At 39.8% G+C, this 14,022-nt stretch overlaps 1 long non-coding RNA gene across 1 annotated transcript in view; it reads left to right on the top strand.

Moving 5' to 3' along the window:
• Nucleotides 1–12,934, top strand: part of LOC133085452 (uncharacterized) — a 228,118-nt gene extending 215,184 nt beyond the window's left edge. Inside the window, exon 3 of the long non-coding RNA XR_009699555.1 lies at nt 12,811–12,934. This is a non-coding gene — a long non-coding RNA (uncharacterized LOC133085452). The remainder of the gene's footprint in view (nt 1–12,810) is intronic.
• The last annotated feature ends 1,088 nt before the right edge of the window (nt 12,935–14,022 follow it).

Below are 14,022 nucleotides of genomic sequence, written 5' to 3'. Positions count from 1 at the left end.
TTTCCATACTATGGCTTCATCTGTGCTCCTCCTCTTTAAAGAAGCATCTATTTTGAGCTGAAATACAGAGCAGTTTTTTATTCCTTCCTATTCTATCACTGTGGTAGGAAACACTTTGCAATCTCTGTGCTCCTTTGGCCATTTCACTGATTGTAATCCTCAAGACTCTTATTTTTCTGATCCAGAATTTACCTTTTATATATTTATTAAAAAAAAATAGGTGGTGGGTTAGAAGAAGTGTTGTGCTGGTAAATATTTAACAACCAGCTTTCAAACTAACTAACTAACTAACTAACTAAACAGTCCTGATTTCTAATGCCAATTTCTGTGGTGTAAATACTTCCACCATGACTGATTTCAAGCTACAAATGTGACACATGCAGCTCCCAAAATTTAGCAATCAGCCGTTGCAAGCTGGTACAAGCCAGCTCCCCACACCCCTGGAATCTCTACCCAGAAATGCTTCCTGTTTAAACTGAGCTAATTTCACTTTTATCCATTTCTCAGTAAGAAATAAAAGAAGAAATAGAACTTAAATATTCTTAGGTATCTTTTAAGCCTGATGTGGTGATGAGTTATTCTTTTTTTTTTCCTGGAGTGAAATGAAAATAGGGAAAAAGGGAGAGCTATTTAGATTAGACTTTCTGATTAGATTTTAAAATAAAATGAAAACTGAATGAGCCTATAATTACCTTTTCTGGAGAATTTATAAAAATAAGATTTGAACCTATCCAAAATCAACCATATCAAGTCTGCCTAGTGGCTGAGAATGTTTTAGAATGAATACTGAAACTTTTATCCTATTCTTTTTGATTTTATTAAAAGAGAGGTCTGTATTTTATTTTCTTATGCAGTTCTGAGATTACCTTTTCTCTTCGTTGTTTTCAAGTCTTATTCAATGTGCCTTGACCCATCAGACCACCATATGTGCTATTTTTATTTTTTGCTTTTCTTAAGGGAAGGTTCACAAGAGAGGGTTATTAATAGTATAATGAGCTCAAATTCCAAAATGGAGGCAAATTTCTAGTCAAATAGCTTCCTTTAGCTCAGATGTGTTCTGGGCTTTGTTACGGTCATTGACCTTGGATTTTCTAGGAGCTTTAAGTGAGTGGTTTTGAATCAGCTCATCTGCCCTGATTTTTAAAATTTAGAACTAAAATATTTTCTGAAGTGATGCCTGAAGAAATAGCTCTTTCAAAGTACATGTGGAAGTTTCTTTGTTCTTCTAGCATTACATTTTTATTTTGAGCGGATATGTATCATATTTTCCTAAAACGGTTAAAGTTCAAAGTTAAAATCTACACATCTACAAAATCTACAAATGTATTCTCCTGGCCTACTTTTTAATCTACTCCTTTATTTCTGTTTCCCTTGGCTCTTTCCTTTTGCTTCCTGGGCTGTTGTAGTGCTACTGGACTGTGAACCCTCTGAATGTAAGCTTCTCTTCTTATTCATCTTTGATCCACAACATTTGAAACTGCTTGGCATGTAGTAGGCTTTTCATAAATTTCATTGAAATCCATTTTTAACTTTTTCAGGTAATCTCTCTGCTCGTGAGTCAATATCCCCTGTGTCTTAGATATTTTTCCTGGAATAATTTGGATAGGAAATGAGATGTAGAATAAAGAGCATATATGGAGAAGGTGAGAAATAGTGGATTTTGATTTGAGATGGTTCATCACTGGCAAGTGTAAGAAGCAGTAAAAAAAAGACCTCTTTTTGATAGGGCTGAAACCTAAGTATTGAAAAAATTGTGTTCAGTATTAGATTGATCAACTGTCCTGGTTTGTTTGGGACTGAAGGGGTTCTGGGATGTGGAACTTTCAGTGCTGAAACTGAGAAAGTTGCAGGCAAACCTGGATAAATTGGTCATCCTAGGACTAAACTCATATAGTAGGATGGAAAGGTACTCGGCTGTCGTGGTTCTCAACCTTGAGTACACTTTGAAATCACCTAGGGAGACTTGAAATGTAATGACACACCCTTGGAATTCTGACTTAGTTAGGATGCTGCCTGGGCATCTGGATTTTAGGAGCTCCCCAGGTGATCCTAATGTGTAGCCAGGGTGGAGACGCGCTTATGTCAGGCAATGCTTGGGGTGGGACAAAGTTGTTCTCATGGCTTTGGCAATGTATACATTGTCTGGACTTGGTGAGCTAGGCCTGATGACAAACTTTGGTTTGGGTTTGAAGATTGGTGAGAATGGTGACTTGGACTATGTTAAAGCTTGCCTTGACTTTTACCACTGTTCACTACTGAAGTAACAAAAAAGAAATCCAAAGCTATACTCTAGATCAGGAGACAGAAGAGTGGATGTAGCTCATCAACCTCCTCATATACTCCTCTTGGGAGGCATCTTGACATGGTCCATGTGGCCCTGGTGGACTAGGAAATTCTCATCAGAAGGGCTCAGAGCTGCGGGTTAGCCACTTGGGTACCATAAGGGTGGATAAATAGCCACCTCAACACTAAAAGTCCACTGAACATGTAAGGATGTTTCTAAGGATAACCCTTAGAAATAAACTTTCTGCATTCTTTTTCTTACTGAATCATTGTCTTTAACAGGCTTGGCCATGGCCAGAAAACAAGAGAAAAATATAGCTGTGGATTCTTTTTGTACATTTTTCTTACGGTGCATACGAACATCATTAACCTGATAAAGACTGTTGAAGATGGGTTGTTAGAGAGGGAGTTTCTGTTTTACATCTTCAGAAATGGAAGCGTGTCAAGGTTAAATTTACCAAACCCAACCAGTAAAGATGAGGATAGAATCTGCTCTCCTGGTTGCTCTGGGAAATTCTGCCCAGCTCTTTCTTCATAAAAGCTTTATGTAAGGTTGAGCTATTCTGTACTGTGTTTGTAAAGGGGCCAATCCCTTCCTAATGAGCGACGGATGGAGATGGCACACTCATTATTCATAGGCTACCAGAGAGTCATTATGTGGAAATGACTTTCACTCACTTTTGATCTGGGTGGTATGGGGATATATAAATCTAGTAATAAAAGGCCTTAGCTCTTGTGGATAAGCCCAGAGGTGTTCATTCCCCTAATGGTTTGCTCTTTTCAATTATATTAGAATTATCCCTTTATCACTTAGGCAGCAACATTGCTTTCTGGTCAAGCTCTGTGAATTTTTCTAGAGGTGTGGGCATAAAAGCCTGTCCAAACTCTGCCCTCTTTCAATTTATTGAAAACTAATTGAACAGCTAAAAGTTGAAAGGGGTCGTGATGCTTTGCAACACTCCAAATTGTACTGCTTTCAGCGTCTCTTTAGGACAAATGGCCGAAGGAAGGGACATGTTTGTCTCTGTGTAGCCTGCCTTCTCTCCTGTGGCCCGTCTTCCACCCAGCATGGTTTTTCTGCTTTGGCATCAGTTAATGGGGCTGTTACTCACATGGCCACGTGGACGCAGTTTTACTGTAAATACGATTATCTTGGCTTCAATGTGTGATTAAAATTTGGACTTGAAGGCTACTTAATGTTTGTCAATATTTTATGTCCCTTTAAGCACCTAGCCTTTTTAGTCTGTCATCTATTTTCTTTTTCATACTGGAAGCACAGATTTCCTACAGTGTAGAGTTTAATAGAAAAATCAACCAGCTTTTCCTGAACTTTGACCTCTCCAGGGCTGGCCACCTTTCTCTAGGATCTGTCCAGCAGTAGCAGCATCTGGGTTTTTCCATAGCAAAGCTCCTTAGTAGAGGCCCAAGCTGCCTCCTGCGTATTATTTGCTTTCGCACAATGCAGCTGGGGCTCTGCCTCTGATGTGGAGGGTCAGCTGTCAGAAAATTCCTAGAAAATGATCTGATTGGCTTTAATTCTTCTGGAGAGGGACACGGGGTCTTCTCCCCTCTTAAGGGCATCACCCCCTGCCAACCAAAAATAAGGTGTAGAAGGAGAGTATTTTGCTTTAGTAATCTTCAAAAGTGATGGAGGAAAGTGTGTCTTAGACAGGAAAAAAAATCTCTTACATGGCGAGGGTGACATAGGTTCAAACTGAGAAATGATTATAAATTGTGTCAGTCTTCAAGCTATTAAAACCCTGCCCTCAGTGGGTGAGTTTTCTGGAGCTTCTCTTTAGATAGGGTCACAGAAAGCACCTACCATGACAATAACGAACTCTGCCTTTCTGATGAGATGGCAAGTAGCAGGCAGTGGGCTCGTGACTTCTATATCTGTTGTATATAGGAGGAAGGATGTTTTCTCACATGTTGAATATGTTTACTATATTGTCACAATAGAAATGTCAAAACCTGAAGGACCAGGCTCTAGGCTGAAAACCAATTTTCCCTTCCAACTGCAAATCCTTATTACAAAATGTAGTCTCCAAGGAGGATTGACTTCTCTGAGGGACTTACCTGGGTTTAGAACGAAAGCCGTAATGAATATGTTGTGATGATTCGAAGGAAAACTAGGATGTGGTAAGTGGTGAAAATTTGGGACTAGTTAAAAGGACCTTGGCTTTGCCCATCCTGTCATACAGCCCTTGAGTGTTAGGCAACTTAGAAATGGAGAAATATGTGACTAGTGATTTAGAGCATTTGCTAAGACTTTTAAAAAACTGATTAGTATTTATTGAACATTGATTATTTGTAAGCACTTGTTATTTATAAAAAATTATTATAATATTTACACATGATTTTTGCTATCAAGAAACTTACAGACCAAGAGGACAGATGAATTCTATCTCCACATAAGCAGAGTTAAATTTGGTTTGTGCAAAGCACCATGGGGTGGGTATAGTCTGAGTGCTGTGGCTGTTTGGTGGAGAGAAGACTAATCACTGTCTGTGTTGATCTGGAAAGATCGTAGAGGAGGTGGCATTTGAATTGGGCCTTGAAGGAAGGTTTGACTAGGTGGAGATGAAGGAAACCAGTCTAGGCAAAGGTGACAGCATCAGTGAAGTGCAGCATGAGACAGAGTGGGGGGCATGTTTGGGAAATGGCTAGTAGCTAATAAATGAGATTGTAATGTTAATATGAGGGAGATGTGGAAGATGAAATGGGCAGTTGGTAGGAAACCTTACTTCAACATGTAAGAATTTGTTCTTAATTCAGTAGTCATCATTTCCAGCTGGTATGGGTCAGGACAAAAATGATCCCTTTAAGAGGGCAAGTCTTGACTCACTCTATGTACTGAGTCTGGCTTGGTTGTGAGGAGAGTCAAAAGTAGTTTGTAAAGACTATTAAAGTACTAACTAATTTACTCTAAAAAAGTACATTAGGTTTGATTAAACATTTAACTCTGAAACGATGTCCTTTTTATTCACAGCGTTCTGAATGCTTTCTGGAGAGGAGGGGGTGGAGGGGTGGAGGGTTTTGATTTCTTGGATAAGCCCAGAGACAATCACTGATTGTGCTGAGAGAGCTTGGAAGATGAGCATGGCCTTAGGACAAGCCTCCTCTAAAGATTGGAGAGATTGATGTCAGAGCATCCCAGCTGACCTTGAGATTTAGAGAAATGACCTGTAGTTCAAAATCTGGGATAATGGATAAGGAAACAGAATACAGGCCTACTAATCACCAAATCATTGAATGAAATGAAATTAAAAAAAAATGTTTCCTACAATGTTAAATCCTTTTTTATTTTTTAAAAAAACCAAACAGTTGTTTAACTGTGGTTCTGAAATTGGGCATGTAGAAGTGGGAAAATCCCATTAGTTTTCTGTGTTAAGGATATTAGTGACAAAATCTCCTAATGTCAGGAGGGAACTATACTAGAGGTTACCGTAACCTCATTCTTTTCTGGAAAGTCTGAAACAAGAGTGACACTGGCTGTCTGTTTTATTCACCCATCTGTCAGATAATAATCACTGGTGTGATTTCAGGATTTCTCTAACTCCTTCAGAATATGTTGACATGTTAACTTGCTTGGTCTTCTAATTTTCACATTGATTCTTTTTGCTGAAATATTCAGTGCTAGCACACACCTCCCATTCATGCTATTTAACGCACATTTAAAGGACATTTTGACCAAAGAGTCAGAAGGATCAGAAGCCTCTCGTGGGAAGAAATGAACATTTGTTAACTATCTATAACTATTAAATGCCAGACAGTTGAGTGAGCACTTTCCATCCTAAGCATTATCCCATTTAATTTCCACCACAAAACTGTAAGGGAGCTATTAGACCCTTTTTTTGTGGATGAAGAAACTGAGGCTTACCCTGTGGAAGTGATTTACCCAAGGGCATGCAGCAGTAAGTAGGAACACCAGGGTTTAAATCCAGGCAGATCTGAGATCCAGCTTCTTTTTTCCACCATGCTGTCTTTCAAGGTTTTGAAATCCATGAAAACTGTCTTTTCTGACCACAGGGCTTCTCACTGCAGTGGCTTCTCTTGTTGTGGAGCACGGGCTCTAGGTGCGCGGGCTTCAGTAGTTGCGGCTCACGGGCTTCAGTAGTTGTGGCATGTGGGCTCAGTTGTTGTGGCTCGCAGGCTCTAGAGCACAGGCTCAGTAGTTGTGGCGCACGGGCTTAGTTGCTCCGCGGCATGTGGGATCCTTCCGGACCAGGGCTCGAACCTGTGTCCTCTGCATTGGCAGGTGGATTCTTAACCACTGCGCCACCAGGGAAGCCCATGATTCAGTTTTATGCCATCTCTATTTCTCCATCATCTGCGTCTCACTGGCCTGCCCATGGACATTTTTATCCCCAGTGGTTCTGAAGGTAGGAAAATAGGGAATAATGATGATCACCACAGGCCAGGGGTAGACTTACATGTGTGCAGTTGTGTAGCCTGGAAGTTCCTTAGCAACAGAAGGATGTTTTAGGAAAATCTCCTCACCACAGTGCCAATTCTTTTACACTTGGGGGTTCCTTGAAAAGGAAGTATCTTTTGATGACAAACAATCACCTCGTAATATTTAGTTGCTTCCCCTACTGTGGGGATTATGTTTGCTTGGCTTTAGCTGCAGACAGACCTTCTGTGTGTAGTTATAACTATGCGTGTGTCAGTGCTGATTTTATGGTGGGTCGTTGACAGATAGAAGCAGGATAATGGGGAATAGAGAATGGGGATGAGGTCACTGCCTTGACTCTCATCTTCCTGTTGTAATCAGATTGTCAGAGTTGTCAAGCATGCTGTCTCCACTTCCTGATCCTGTGGCCCCACCACTTCATGGGAGCTGCTCTTACAATGTTGTCTGACTTAAAGTCCAGTGGACAGTTCTTACCTCTTGTCTTCCTTTACTTTTTTACGTGCTTTTCACATATTCACCACTCACTCCTTCCCAGAGAAAACTCTTTTCTTGGCTTTCCTGTGCTGCCATTGTTCTGTATTCTTGTCCTGACTTCCCTGGACACATTGCAGCCACCTTGGGATTCTTTTAAACTATTCAATCTTTTCATGATGAAGATTCTCAGGACCAAGCTCTCTGTTCTTTGCACTGGACATTTGGACCCTAGGTGATATCATTTATTTCTGTGGCTTTAGATCTTTTTGCCACTGATCCCTAAAGTTAAAATTTTAGTTCCGACCTCTCTCCAGGTCCAGGTCTAAATGATATTTCCTCTTGGATGTATAATAGACACCTCAACATGAACATGTTCAAAATGGAACTCATGTTCTTCCACCTCTAACTCGCTCTTCCATGATATCTCCAGCTCATCACATGGCTCTACCATTTACCTGGTTGCTCATGTCAGAAACCTAGCTGGCATCCTTCTCCCTCACTACTCACATCCAACTTAGTCATTGGCATCATATCCTACTGAGTCTACATCCTAGATATTTCTGACATCTCTCTCCACCATCCTATTTTGAGCCACTGCCATCTTGTCCCTTAGCTGCTGCTGAAGCCCCCTACTTGATCTCCAAAAAATCACTCTCTGTAACCTTCTTAATATGCAATCTGATCATGTCACACCTCTCTCTAACATTATCTCCAAGCTTCCATGTGCTCTTATGATAAAAGCCCGCATTCTTGATGGGCTTGATTTCTCCTACCTCTTTGACCTCGTTTTTTTGCTACGCTCCCCCTTATGCACTACGCCCTCAGCTCATGGGCTTTCGTTCAGTTCCTTGTCCTCATCTGGTCCTCAAGCGCTGCCTGGACCACTTTTCTCCCGTTTCCACCCTTCTCCCAGCCTCCAAGCTTGATCAACTTCTATTTATCCTTCTAATCTCAGATTAGACATTGATTTCTTCACTCCTTTCTAGCTGATAGGCTCACACTATTCTATACTCTTGCAACACTTTATGCATTTCCCTTATCACACTCTATCATAAACATTTGCTTAATATCTGTGTTCCTGCTGAGATGATAAACTCCAACCTCTATTTGAGCAGAGATGTGTTAATTCTTAACCCCTTGCACAGTATTCGGCACAGAGTAGGCACTTATTATATAGTAACTGAATGAATGAAGGAATGTTCTTGGGGGGCCTATAGAGCTGTAGTGTCTAGTAAAGTAGCCACTAGCCACATTTGGCTATTGAGCAGTTGAAATGTGACTAGCCCGAATTAAGATGTGCTGTAAGTGTAATATACACATTAGATTTCAAAGACTTAGTAAGAAAAAAATGTAGAATACCTCATTAATACATTTTTCTATTTACTGCATGTTTACATGACAATATGTTGGGCATATTGGGTTAAATAAAATTGATCTCATCTGTTTTTTTTTACCCTTTTAAATGGGGCTTCTAGAAAATTTAAATTACATGTGTGGCTTGTGTTACATTTCTGTCTGTCAGTGCTGTTACAGAATATCACTTGGAACTGAAATTGAACGTCAATGCTTTTAAGCTCCCTTGTATTAAAATGTTAAAACCTCCATTTTAAAACTTTTTGCATGGTTCATACTGCAACCTCATTCTTTCCCTTTCCAGTGTGCTTGGTTACCAGGCTTGTGGGGTCATCAGTCTCCCTGTCTTGCCCCTCCCTGCTCAGTTGCTGATTTCTCTGTGGTCACAAGGGTGCTTGAGAAAGATCTGTAATTGGCAGTCCCCTTAACAGTGACTGTGGGGAAAATGTGCCCTTGGTGCAGTGATAATGCCCACTTGTCAAGGGATCTCTGTACTCTTAAGTCTAAAGACTACGTAACTTGTATGTGAGGAAGAAATAAAAGGTGGTGTTTGTCCTTGAAACATTTCTTTCTCTGAGTCTGACTAAAGCCATGTAGGAATGGTTTTGGCATCTGATAATAAACCCTCCCTCCTCCACCCCTCCACACCATTGCTTAGATTATTAAAAGAGTTATTTGAAAATATCTGTTTGATTTTTCTCTATTTTCCCTTAAAAATGTGAAGACTCTCTGTTGGGATGCTTTAAATTTATTAAACACGTCATATTGTTTTTGCCTTGGCTGCATTTGTGCGAGTGATCTGTTTTGAACATTTGCCGTATTTTTTTTTTTTTTTTTAATGAAACAGTCTAGTAGCTTGACTTAATTTGAACATTGCAGGGAGAAAGTGTAATTTTCCAGTTATTTATTACCTCAATAGTATTTATTATATTTGAACACTATGTGTATTAGTTAGCGTTCTCTAGAGAAACAGAACCAATATATATATATATATCTATAGGTATAGATACATATGAGGAGATTTATTATAGGAATTGGCTCATGTGATTACAGAGGCTGAGAAGATCACAATCTGCTGTCTACAAGCTGGAAACCCAGGAAAACTAGTAATATAATTCAGTCTGAGTCTGAAGGCCTAAGAACAAGGGGAGCTGGTGGTGTGACGTCCTAGTTTGAGTCCGAAGGCCCAAGAACCAGCAGTGCTGATGTCTGTGGGTACAAGATGAGTGTCTCATCTCAGGCAAAGAGAGGAAACTCTCCCTTCCTCTGCCCTTTTGTTGTATCCAGGACCTCAACAGATTAGATGATGCCCATCCACACTGGGGAGGGTACTCTTCTTTACTCAGTCTACCTATTCAAATGCTAATTTCTTCCAGAAACACCTCATAGACACACCCAGAAACAATGTTTTACCAGCTATCTGGGAGCCCCTTAATCCAGTCAAGTTGATACATAAAATTAACCATCACACTATGGATGCTATATAGCATTCACAAAATGGAACAGAAATGCTTTGGCTTTGTCTTCAAGGAATTTATACTCAGATTCATTATACTATCAGTCTGGACATTGCATGTGATCCTAGATAGGCCTTGCCCAGGATGGGATGCATTGCCCAAGAGAAGTACACTGACGGAAATTATCTGGGTTTCGATTGGCTTTGTGTTTGCGTCCAGCAATGTCTGATTAGGCTCATCATGAATGTTTGCATTTTAACTCTGATCATGATTAGAAAAAGTTATCCTTGGTCCCTATTAATTGCCCTATTAGCAGGGCTGCTTTTTCAATCTTCAGTTGATCAATATCCAGGACATGCATAATCAGGTTGTCTCCTTTCTGTGACTGTTGCCAGCATGAAGCTATCAGAATGGAATGTTCTAAGCCCGAAGTGGTGTAAGAGAACCTCCCTTACAGGTCCCCTTGCTCTTTGTGTAGTATGCTTATGAGAACTAGTTGAGTTGTTTTTAACTCTGTAGGTGTTCTGGCTGAGTGAGCTGTTTCCCTGGGGAGTGACTATCCATGTTGCCTGAGCAGAACCCAGGTGAGGCATGGGCCGGGGCTTCAGGTTTATTGGCCCTTCAGGTTTATTGGTCTCAGACTCGCTGACTTATCTAGGTTGTCACAGTGTGAAGAGCCACCTGAAGAAAGGTCTTGCAAGCCAAGTCCCTCACCACACATCCCTTTTGTCACTGGGTATGGCAAGAAGATAAATGCTACTTGGGTATTTAGGTACTTCAGGGGTCAGTAGCACCTGTGCAGGACTCAATGGGGCCGCTGTGCTCCGCATGCCTGGGTAGAGGCGGGGGGCCTGTAGCAGATTTTTGTGGGTTGAGGTGTCGGTAGGCAAGTAGCACCTGACTCTTAAGGAGATAAGAATGACCATAGAGAAAAGAATTTTCTCCAAGAGAAGTGAAAATTTATGGCTAGCTACAAACTTCTAAAATATGCCGAAGACAAAATATTCTAAGTAATACACACACACGTGTGTATGTACATTTTAAAGCTTTGAAGTGTAGTATATGTGCTCTTTGAAGATCTCTGCAGTGTTCAGTAAGTTTAGGGAGAATGTCTGAACTACCATGTAGATGTCATTAGGGATGCAGAATTGATTCTGAAAAAAGAAATGGAAATGGATGTAATGAATGATTAAAAGTGAAGGTATAGAAAATCAGTACAGGTATATTTAACAAGTGAATGAGGAGAGATTTTATCTATCCTAGTGTACTTTCTGATTATTAATATTATTGCAGTACAGAGTATATCGAGGATTTTTAGTTGCAGAGATTTTTCTTGTATGTGTATTTATTTAGCCTGCCTCAGAAAAGCGAGAGAGAAAGTGAGAGAGAAAATAACTCAAGCAAGCATATGAGCCCACTGATTTGTGGGCTAGTTGACTATGAATTTTAGGGCATCTGTTGACTCATTTTGCCTTACAATGTCCCATGTAGAAATATGACTTATTTATCAAGTATTTTATTTTTAAATTCAATTTATTTAAACCGAAACAAAGCAAAACAAAAACAGTTTGCCCATTTCTCTCATCCCCCACCCCCCTGCCTGTATTTTGATTGTGCTTTTCTCCCTCTGATGCTTTATTTGCAAAGAATAAAACATGCCAGTTTCCGGAAGTAACTTGTTTGATTCTTTTTCTCCCCTTGAAAAAGTAGTTTTTTCTCATATCCTGAAGAAAGTAGGAGTTGTGATTTCAAGTAGGTGAAAACAGAATAAAGCTTATTTTAAAAATGTCCATCATTAATTTGATTAAACCCATGAAACGAAGGACAAAGTGATATCAAAGATTTGGAGTCAGGCCTGAAAAAATTAAAACAAAGCAATTAAAAAATATCACAAGTTTGAGAAAAATAATCTTCCCCCCACCAAAGGCTCTTTTGATCTTTACTATGCAATGGAATCAGACTGTTTTTATGGACTTCTCATCACTCTTTCTTTTGTTGGAAACTCCTTTTTTTTCCTCAGGGCAGAATCCTGTGGTAGGTGTGATGTGCTTTCAAAATCCCTGGCCAGACTTGGCCTCCTGACCTGAGGCTGGGCATTCATTTCTTCCTGGGATTTTTACATTTGCAAAGTGAGAGCTGGTGAGGTGTTCTCGCCCTGGTGGTGAAAGTCATAGGAAGTCACAAGAGATAAAGCGCAAATGTGGCCCAGAACCTGCGATTTGGAGAAGTTAGTAGGCAGTGAGAGGGGATTAAGGAGAGAGAGAGAGAGAGAGAGATTTTTCTCCAGGCTGTGGCCAAGCTGCTGGGGTTAGCTCTAGCCCTGCATATTCTGCTGTTTGATGGGATGATCTCCTTGGATTTCATGAGCTGGTCTACTTAATCAGGCTTGAATTGTCTTTTTCCCTTTTGCAATCAAGATAGCCCTGATTCACACACAGTCTTTAAAACTTTTTCAAAAGACAGTAGGGATTTGACAACATATCTTTCAAATTGCTTATCTATCAAAGTAAAAGACTTGCTAATTTAGCTTTCTTTGGGAGTAATTTCCAATTATAGGTACTCATATGTTTCACTTTAACATAACACATTACAGAATAGCAAATATTCTCTCGTGTACATTTTGGTATGGTGTTTAGTAGACAGTGCCAACTAGCGTAGATTGGAAATCTCTTTCATATAAAGTCCAATTTTATGACTGGCCTTGGATATTAAATTAAATTTAGACATTAAATCATGAAGCCATTAAATCACTAAATCTTTACATCACATTGATTCCATCTTTGCTGTAAAAATGAGAGAGTTTTTGTTTCCTGAATCTTTCTGTTGCAGCTGGTGCAGGTAGAGTGAAGAATGTCCTAGTGTTGCAGTAGTTGAGGCGGAGAATGCTGCCCAAGTAAAGCCTCAGAGAAGAGGAGAATCCCAGAAGAGATTGTACTTCCATTTCCCAAAACCCTGGACCCACCATCTTGGTGACCTCACAGGTAAGACTGGTCCACTCTCCTGATGGGGGTCTCAATTTAGAAGAAAAATTACCTGCAGTAGTTGATGGAGAATCAGTGTCTGGTTTGTTTCTTGATTTTATTTATTCTGAAAGAAAATGGCTCTGATCCGAAATTTCAAAAGATGTCTTTACTTCAACTGAAGCAAACATGATCAATTTGACTGAGCTCAAGATGAGCAATATATAATTTATAACATCTGAGGCAATTTTTTTCCTGCAACTTCCTGAGGGTAGAGGACAGTTGCTATTTAAAGATACATTTTTCATTAGCATTCAGACCTTTACTAGAACATGAGTATAAGCGTAATAGTTCTGTCATATATCATTTTTCTGTTGTATATCATCGACACATTGAACCGATGTCAAAAGACTTTTCTTAGCATTAAATACTTCTGTACTGTTTTTTTTTTTTAACTTATACCTACAGTTTATTTGCTGAAAGCTATTTTTCTAAGTTGTAGCATACTTAGACAAGATCCAGCCTGCCTAAGACTTTGCTCATTAAGGATCCTCCTTAACTGGGCTTGCCAGGCCTTGAGAAACAATAGTGAGAGCAAGGCCCATCCACTCTACGACTCTGTGGATCATCATATCTGGTGGAAGTGCTCTTTAAATCAGGTAATAAAATATTTGTAGAGACTTGCTGAATTAATGTGATCTACAGTCTACTATATACATTTATATATGACAAAATATAAGGTTAAATAGTGTTTTTGGAACAAATTTCCAACTCCTTCTTCAAAGAGGAGGTGATAGTCCAAAACCATAGAGTTAAAAATATAATTTCTATTATGTTGTTCAAATCCTTTTCTTTGTGCCCCAATGCTTGTGTCCTGGAGTATCTGCCCTGGCTGTCCACCTCTTGTCACTGTGTCCTGGGCTTTTCTTTTTTTTTTTTTTTTTTTAATTTTATTAATTAATTAATTTATTTTTGGCTGTGTTGGTTCTTCGTTTCTGTGCGAGGGCTTTCTCTAGTTGCGGCGAGCGGGGGCCACTCTTCATCGCGGTGCGCGGGCCTCTCACTGTCACAGCCTCTCTTG

The sequence above is a fragment of the Eubalaena glacialis genome, chromosome 2, assembly GCF_028564815.1.
Source record: "Eubalaena glacialis isolate mEubGla1 chromosome 2, mEubGla1.1.hap2.+ XY, whole genome shotgun sequence".
Taxonomy (NCBI): Eukaryota; Metazoa; Chordata; class Mammalia; order Artiodactyla; family Balaenidae; genus Eubalaena; species Eubalaena glacialis.
This window is presented reverse-complemented; position numbering and strand designations above follow the sequence as displayed.